The sequence below is a fragment of the Alligator sinensis genome, unplaced genomic scaffold (assembly GCF_000455745.1).
Source record: "Alligator sinensis unplaced genomic scaffold, ASM45574v1 scaffold148_1, whole genome shotgun sequence".
In the NCBI taxonomy this organism is placed as follows: Eukaryota; Metazoa; Chordata; order Crocodylia; family Alligatoridae; genus Alligator; species Alligator sinensis.
In genome coordinates, this window is record NW_005842407.1 from 1,266,876 (window position 1) to 1,274,916 (window position 8,041).

The 8,041-nt window shown below is 47.4% G+C and overlaps 1 protein-coding gene and 1 long non-coding RNA gene across 3 annotated transcripts in view; both read left to right on the plus strand.

Moving 5' to 3' along the window:
* Window positions 1–3,671, plus strand: part of LOC102381997 — a 3,997-nt gene extending 326 nt beyond the window's left edge. Inside the window, exons 2-4 of one of the 2 annotated variants that reach the window (XR_324574.3) lie at window positions 792–895; window positions 1,185–1,335; window positions 3,192–3,671. This is a non-coding gene — a long non-coding RNA (uncharacterized LOC102381997). Of the gene's footprint in view, window positions 1–791; window positions 896–1,184; window positions 1,838–3,191 lie in introns of those variants that run through there. The other variant, XR_003095574.1, reaches the window with a different exon arrangement.
* LOC102382656 (C-type lectin domain family 2 member L-like) overlaps window positions 1–8,041 on the plus strand; it is a 25,440-nt gene that overhangs the window by 1,879 nt on the left and 15,520 nt on the right. The window lies entirely within an intron of this gene.

The window sequence follows — 8,041 nt, forward strand, 5'->3', positions numbered from 1 at the left end:
TGCAGACTTCCCGTATTACTTTACGTGACGGTCATGCTAACGCTGCTTCAAAACAAAAAAAAGCAGGGAAATACAGATTCTCCACTATAACAGGGTAGCCTGTCTCCTTCAAGAGTTTTGGGATTTTCAGCCAACTACTTGACTGACAGTCAAGGCATAGTTCATGATAAAAATGGTTCTCCAGGAAGAAGCAAGTTGGGGAAAGCACCAGAGCCCTGTACTACTTCAGGCGGTGCAAGAAAGGTCACTGATTGAACCAGAGCCAGGAAAAGAGCTGGGGGCAAGCCTTACTGGAGAGGTGAAGGTGCACAGGCAGAAGAATATGGACACTGGGAGCTAGGGAAGTGTACACACAAAGTGGCACACTTCCATGGAAAGGGGTGGCTGTGTAATCCCTGGACCAATTGGGGAAGAAGTCCAAGCCCTGGCTGAGAAGTAGAAAAGACTTCAGGAGAGGGACTCCTCAGCAAGGCTGGGGTTGGAAAAGATCTTCAGATCTCTCCTTGGAACAGGGAGCCCAGCCCTGCCACAAAAGGATACTGGGAGTCTGAAGGGCAGAACGCTGCAGGAGCGCTATATTGAAAAGACTTAATAGACCAAATGCCATAAATACTCTGTACTAAATGGCTGCGACTAACAGAGAAAAAAGAGAGACAGAATGACTGCAATGCTCCTGGCCATCAGGTAGCATGTTCCTGGACTGTGCCTGCACCTCTACTAATCTCTTCATATTCTGTCTCAAGAGCATTTAAATGGTGTGAATAACTGTTCTTTTCCATCCTTAATTACAGGACACTATCTACTCTAAAAAAGGAAAAGAAAATTACTGGATAGGACTAAGGAAAGAAACAGAGGGATGGCGGTGGGTAGATGGATCACTGTTCACTAATGACATGTGAGTTACTCTAGTCGTGACTGCCTGGAGGGGTGGGGAGAAGCACATCTCTGATCAAAGCCAAGAAAAAAAACCCAAGCTAGCCCCAAAGCAGATTTGAGGAAGTATCTACATGCAAATGTATTTTAAATTTTTTTTTTTTCCAGCAAGCTGAGGACTTTTGCTAAACATAAAATGTTGTTGCTTGGCTTTGACTTTGGGAGGTATGCAGACATGCTTAGCATTTCTGTTGCTTAACTGAAACACCAAGTCCAGAATAGAAGCTGTTTTTTCTTGGGTTTCTTTTCAGAATTTTACTAGACGAAGAGGGGCAAAACATGGCCTGTGCATACCTAAATACAGTGGCTTTGGCTCCCATAGACTGCATGTCTTTGCGACACTGGATCTGCGTCAAGAAGTCCACTTGAGCTCTCTAGGTCAACAGAGCACAGCTTGTTCAAGTAAGGCACAGGTACAATTTGAGTGTAGTTTTCTATTTACCCCTGGGAAGGCTCCTCCAATTTACTGTCTTTGGGGGAAAAAAATGACTATCAGATTTTCTCCTGATGGGGAGTGTTCAGGTGTCTGCCATTGCTTTTGTGCATGGGTGTTGCAGCTTTTTGTAAGGTGTACCATCCTGGGTCATAGCAGTGGTCCATCTAGCCCAGTATTCTGTCCCCAGCTGTGAGAGAAGTGGGTGCTATACAGGGAAAGCACTGAAGCGGATTTTCTGAGTGTGATCTATCTATCCCCTTTCAATGACCTTCCTAACATCCACCATTTATTGATTTTAGAGTTCTCAATGGCAGCATCTCGCACCTTTGCAAATCATTGTGTAGTTGCATGATGTCATATTGAATGAAATAGTTTGAATGTTTGTAAAGGTTGCCCATTAGCCAGTTTCAGGAAGAAGATAGGATTTATCTCCTTATCTAAGTCATTGTTTTTGGGGCTACGTGTAAAATGTCCTGACTTCGCTTAATTTAAATGTTATCTTTAGAAGTCTTTTACAAAGAGAGCAAATATCCTGAATTCCGAGACATCAAAGCCTTTTAACCAAATTGGTAAGAAAAGGGTATTTACAGTGATATGGAAATCTCCCCAAGAATAATTTAAAATGCTCAACAAAGGTAATTTCAAAAGAATCTGTTGAGTAAGATCCGAGCCCAAATTTGGGAGTAATGACAAGTTGAGTAGGAGGAGCCCACTGACGGCAGCTCGCTCAATTAAAAACTGTAACCTACTGTCTCAATTTGGAGGTGACTTCACTTGCAGAACAACGAAGGAAGAATCGCAAGTGTAGCCCGGAACAGACTGATCACCTGATCCAACCTCTCCGTGAACACGAATCTCTTAGTTCACGCTGAAGCTGCAGAGCGCCCGAAAGGGACTGAAGGAAGGGGACTTAGTCCTATCACTGTTAAGCCCAGCTCATTGAATCGTATTGCTGAGGCGAGCCCATTAAATCGTACTACTGAGGAATGAAACCATATTTTGGTATTTGGCGTCTCGGAATTCTAGGATTGTAAGTATATAATGAAAATAATAGTATTGATTCAAATTTAACTTTTAGTTGTAATTGTAGTTGTTTTTGTAACACTAATTCTTATAGCATTGTTTGGGAAGGAAGTGCATTCGGAGCATTGTTTCTGATATATGTAATTATTGTGTTTTTAATGTTTGTGGTGTTTCTTAAAGCTAAGCAGTGTTATATACATAGCAAAGAGTTTTAAAATAAAATTGTGTTGTATGAATTAAGTGTGTAATCATTGTGAAATCGTGCAGTCAGCTAACTACTCCCCCAGCCAGTGCATCAAAACGAATCAGTAAATTGTGTGGGATTTTCTCTATTCCATAACCCACTAGAGACACATGACTATCTAGACTTACTGTTTCAGGGGCACTCTGGAGTGGCCAAAGAATTTCCAGCTGCCAGAGCCATGCCGTTGTTAATATTGCTTGGAGCAAAGTGAGCCAAAAGTAGGCACTCTTTAATTCTAATGTTGGGTGTGTAACAGATCACCTTCAGAGACCCTTGCCTCTTTGGAGAAGCTAACTCTAATGCCTAGAGTAGAATAGAACTGATACATTACTGTGACACACAGAACTAATTTGTTAACACAATGCAAAATACACTCATTCAAACACACTCAAGAATTTCTAGAGTTTTCATATCTGAAACGTTATTCTGGACACTGAAACAATAGAAAAGTTAAGGTAGCAAGGCTCTGTGGTGATGGTGAGGATCTGTGGGAACTGTTTCCTTTTTCTTATCAAACAATTTCACCTTGTTCAATTCGTGATTTCTTGTCTTTAGCGATGGGCCACTACTTCAGAAGCATTAATAATGATGCTGGTGCAGAAAGGTGGGAAGAAAACAAACAGAGAACTCCCAACTTTGCTTTCTGTTCCATGGGCTTCAGCTGTATTCTGGACTGTTAAATGTCTGACTTGAACACTATTTAATATTGGGAAAAAGACTTGCTTCACATGTTGTGGAAAACCACCGATTTTTAGATTAAGAGAATTTTTAAGATTTGTTGTGTGTGTGTGTGTATTTTTTTTTTTTTTTAAGTGTAAATCTCGATGTTCCTATTTTTATGTTAATGTTCTGTACTTTTTATGGTGAATGGCCAAAGTGGATGTTTTGTGCTTTGTTTATTATCTGTTTTCTATATGTTAGATTTGTTTCTCCTGCAAGAAACTCAAAACTACTAAAAAGTTCCCCACTTCATGCCTGTTTTTGTTGCTAAAGACAAGTCTGAGGCCCAGCAGTATCCTCCCTGGGAGGACACCTTTCTTGGTAACACGGGAACAATCTTGTTTTGAAGCAATAATGCTTACCACCAGTAAGGATGAGGACAGAAGTTATTTTTTTTTAATTTCAAAACAGTATTATTTCAGCACAGGAGGTGGGTACAACCTCTGCAGTCTGCTGTACTGCTTCAAAATTCCTCCCCAGCCATGGTATGCTCCAGCATTTTCTCTGGCAGCAATTTGGGGGCTACACTCAGCCTCTGAGTGCTACTGGCACTGAGGAGGACTTGGGGGGGGGGGGTAGTAGTAGCCAGAGGAATGGAGGGGCTTACCTGCCTCCAGTGATGGGAGTGGGGGGAGGTTACCCAGCTCTAGCTGAGACTGCCTGCAGTCTGCTTCTCTCCCTTCCCTTGCATTTATATGCAGGCGGGTGCAGTGAGTTGCTAGCAGACCTATGTGTCCCCATCACCCTCTACACCACATGCAATGTATGGAGCAGTGGTGCGCTTCAGTAAAGTGTCTAATTTAAACGGGTGCCATTTTGCAATGCTTCAAATAACGTTTTGTTTCCTGCTTAAATAGCCATGTGTTAGGTCCTTTACTTTAATTTCAACCTCTGTAGAAGTTTTTATTTTAAGTACTGGTAACTGCACATTTCAGCTGATGAATTACCTATGAGGTGTATTTCTGAGAATCAATTACTTAAACAACATAATCTTGTTTCTGTTGCTTGCTTCAGTATGTGAAATAGTTTCAAACTAGTAAACGAGCAGCAAGGCAAAATATTTAACAGATCTTTTGTAAAGATTCATGAATATTTGTATAAATAAGCCAGCATGTCCGAGTACTCATAGAAAAACAAAATGGTAGTACAGGTAGCAGGAAGAGCCAAAATCGCAGCTCCAGCATTTTCTCTGGCAGCAATTTGGGGGCTACACTCGGCCTCTGAGTGCTACTGCTCCTGGCACCAAGGAGGACTTGGGGGGGGGGGGGGGGGGGGGGGGGGAGTAGTAGTAGCCAGAGGAATTTTTTTTCCAACTATTTTAGTTGGTCTAATACAGGGGTGGGCAATTATTTTGAGCGGAGGTCTGCTTACCCAGTCTTGGCAGGCTGAGAGGGCTGCATAGGTAGACCCACCCCTTGGCAAGTGCCCCATCCCTTAACAGGTGTCCCAGTGTCAGGAGACCAATGTCCCAAGGCCAGTACCGGTGGGGCTCAAAGCAGGGTGCGGGCTGGCAGGGGTCCATGGAGCTGGGCCGGACTGCACCAGCAGGGAGCGGGGAGCTGGCCCTGCTCCATAGAGCCCCTGCCAGCTGGGACTCCATGCTCCTGCCACCCTGCTTTGGGCCCCACCAGCACTGGCCCCAGGACACCAGTGTGGGCCCTGTGCTCCCACTGGCACCCTGCCTGCTCACTCCCAGTACCCCACAGCTCTGTGGTACAGGCGGGGGGCAGCGCACAGCCCCAACCCCCTGCTCGCCAGCAGGGAAGAAACTGGTGCTGAGCATGGGGAAAAGTGGCCCCTCACCTGCCCCACGGCCGGCGTCCCGCGCTGCAGGCGCTCGCACCCTGCATGAGGCTGTCTGCAGAAGTCACAGGCAGCCCCAGGCAGGCTGCGAGCGGCCGCAGTGCGGGGCGCTGGCCATGGGGTGGGCGAGGGGCCACTTTTCCCCGCGCTCAGCACCAGCTTGTAACCCGGCCTCACTACCAGCCTGGCAGTGGGGCCCGGTTACAAGGTGCTGCTGAGTGCGGGTTGGGGGAGGAAAGCAGCCCCTCCCCTTCCCATGCCTGGTGCCCCGTGCTGCAGGTGCTCGCTGTCCGGATCGGGCACAGGCCAGGCATGGGTGGGGAGGGGCCGCTTCCACCCGCGCTCCTTCCTTGCCCGGGGTTCCCGCTCCCCCCCCCCCACCTTACCTGAGCTTCCTGGGCCGGGGCAGTCACGCTCCTAACCTAGAAACCCGGGAAGGGGTTTCCGGCTGGGGGATGGGGCCGGGCTGCCTGCTGTTGTTGGAGCCCACTGGGTCCTACTGCTCTTGGTTCCTGTCATTTTTTACAGGAACCAAGGGCAGAGAAATATTTTCCAAAATTTTCAGGGGCCCCCAGGGCGAGAGAGAACGGCCTCGCAGGCCGTTATTTGCCCACCCGTGGAAAAGATGGCTTGTAGTGGTGGTTTTACTAGTCTCACTGTATTTTTCTAGTTACTGAGCTTACAAGGGCTATGGAGCATGCCTCCTGGCCAGTTTGATTCTTTTTTGAGGATGACTTATCCCAGAAGCCAATATGCAACATGCTAATCAGTGAAAATGCAAATTGTGGCAGACAATGGGTGAGAAACAGGTAGAGGTGGATGGAGGAGAGTGCTGATGTATAGCTGGAGTCAGAGGTGACCAGAGCAGGGTGCAGGGCAAATTAGCCCATGCGGGGCCCCAACCTCATTCTGATCCCAGACCTGAAGAAGCTACTGCCACCACTGGCAGTAGTAGCAGCATTGGCGGCGGGTGGGGGTAGCGAGCCGCTGGATGCGGAGCCATCACTGCCCAGCTCCGCACCACTGCTGCTCCACCCAGCTCCGTGGGGCCCCCCAAAGTGCAGGACCTAGGGTGGTCACCCCAATTTGCCCCCCCTAGGGACAGCCCTGGGTGGAGTCTTTGGGTAGAGACACTATCTTTTATTAGGCCAACTAAGAATGAGCAAAAAAATGTATTTGCAAGCTTTTGAACACACACCATCCTTTTCAGGAAAAAAAAAAAGTCATACAGGAGTCTACATGACCACTAAATTAAAACATCCTTCATTTCACATTGTTATACATTTATGGCAATGCCATGCATCTGAGTAATTTTTCTAAGGCAGTTGTTTTATTCAGTTTTTTGTGCACCAAAACTGAGTAGTTCATTTTGACATTGTGTGTTGTGCTTTATTTATTAACGCACCGTGCAAACATTTAACAGGTCTATTTATTAATGCTTTATACTTTCATGTTTATAATGGGGTGTGGAGGGCCTCCAATTTTCTGTTTGCCCAGGGCCCCAATGAAGCTTAGTCTGCCTCTGGGATGGTTTGTAGGGGGCCGTTTGGATAGGGATGATTCTTTCTCAGGCCAGGGGTCAGACTAGATGACCTGTGCAGGCCCTTTGCAGCCCTACTTGTCTATGGCTGTGGTGCATTGACAGTCCACCGTTGCCTTATGGTTCTGTTCAACACGTTACTTCTCCCCCTAAGGCAGATCTGTCTCCCCACATCTCTCCAGCTCCTTGTGTGGATGCATGAGGCAAGGCCAGAAGCCTCCCACAGCCCAGAGGATGTTCTCCCAGCACTTTTCCCCCCCCCCCAAGCTGGTTACAAGGTGAATGTCTGTGTAACAGGGATAGTAGGGCACTCTCCTGTTTGTGCAGCCCACTTCCCTCTTTCCTGCCACGTCTTGACGTACTACTTAGATAAAGGATAATGTGGGAGGCTGCCTTACAGATGTGTCCTTAGGGTCTGTAGCATAAAGTGCATGGCTCCACCTTTCTTTACACCATGTCTGTTTCCCCCCTGGGATCTTAATGGCACTGGGCAACTGAGTCCTGCATGACTAACTGCGTCTTCGTTTAAACTCTGAACCAGGGCCTCAGTTTGATCCAATTGTCCATTTTTAGTCTTCCTACTGAAATTATAATTATTGCAACCCAGAATAACTCAAAACAAGGTGTCAATTTACCAACAAGTTCCCCCTTCTCTTGGGGACCTCTTTCTTGCTTGCAATACATGTTCTAACGAACTTAAAGTTACTGGCTGCACTTAGCCGGCTTATGCTTTTCCAGCTCAGTCTATTTTTTGTCAGGGATACTTTCCCAAGCTGTTATTCTTCACAGGCTGGGGCTAATCCTCTTTGTCAGCAATCCCCTTGTTCTGTCCTGGGAGCTGACTCCTGCACTTATGGCCAGGTCCTCCCTGATGGGATCTTCCCACCCCAGGGTGGGTCTCGATCCTTGGCAGGAGCCTGGTTCTCGATTCACTTTTCCTTTGTCCGAAATCTCTCTCTCTTGCTTTTTGCTCGCAGGTCTGGATGAAGTCTCCCCTCGGTGCTTAGCATGCACCGCCAGAGGACCAAGGACCAGCTTCTCCCTGCGTGGCTCCTGGGAGGACCGCTCCATCTTTTCCCTTCTCAGTTCCTCACACCAGCCCCGCAGGTCCTTGTACCTGCTCAGCCCCTTTTGGGGGTCACTCTTTTCTCCTTCGCAGCTCGGCGTCTCTTTTTTTTCCTTCTCAATCTCTGCATCTCGTTTTCCTTTTCCTTTCCCCCTGCATCTCTCCCCGCAGCCACTTTTAATCTTGCTGCCCCGCAGGACAAGTGTAGCGGGGCAAACTCAACTCCCTGCTACAGCCCCCGCCGGGGCATTTCTGGGGCGGAGCCAGGCTGGTGGC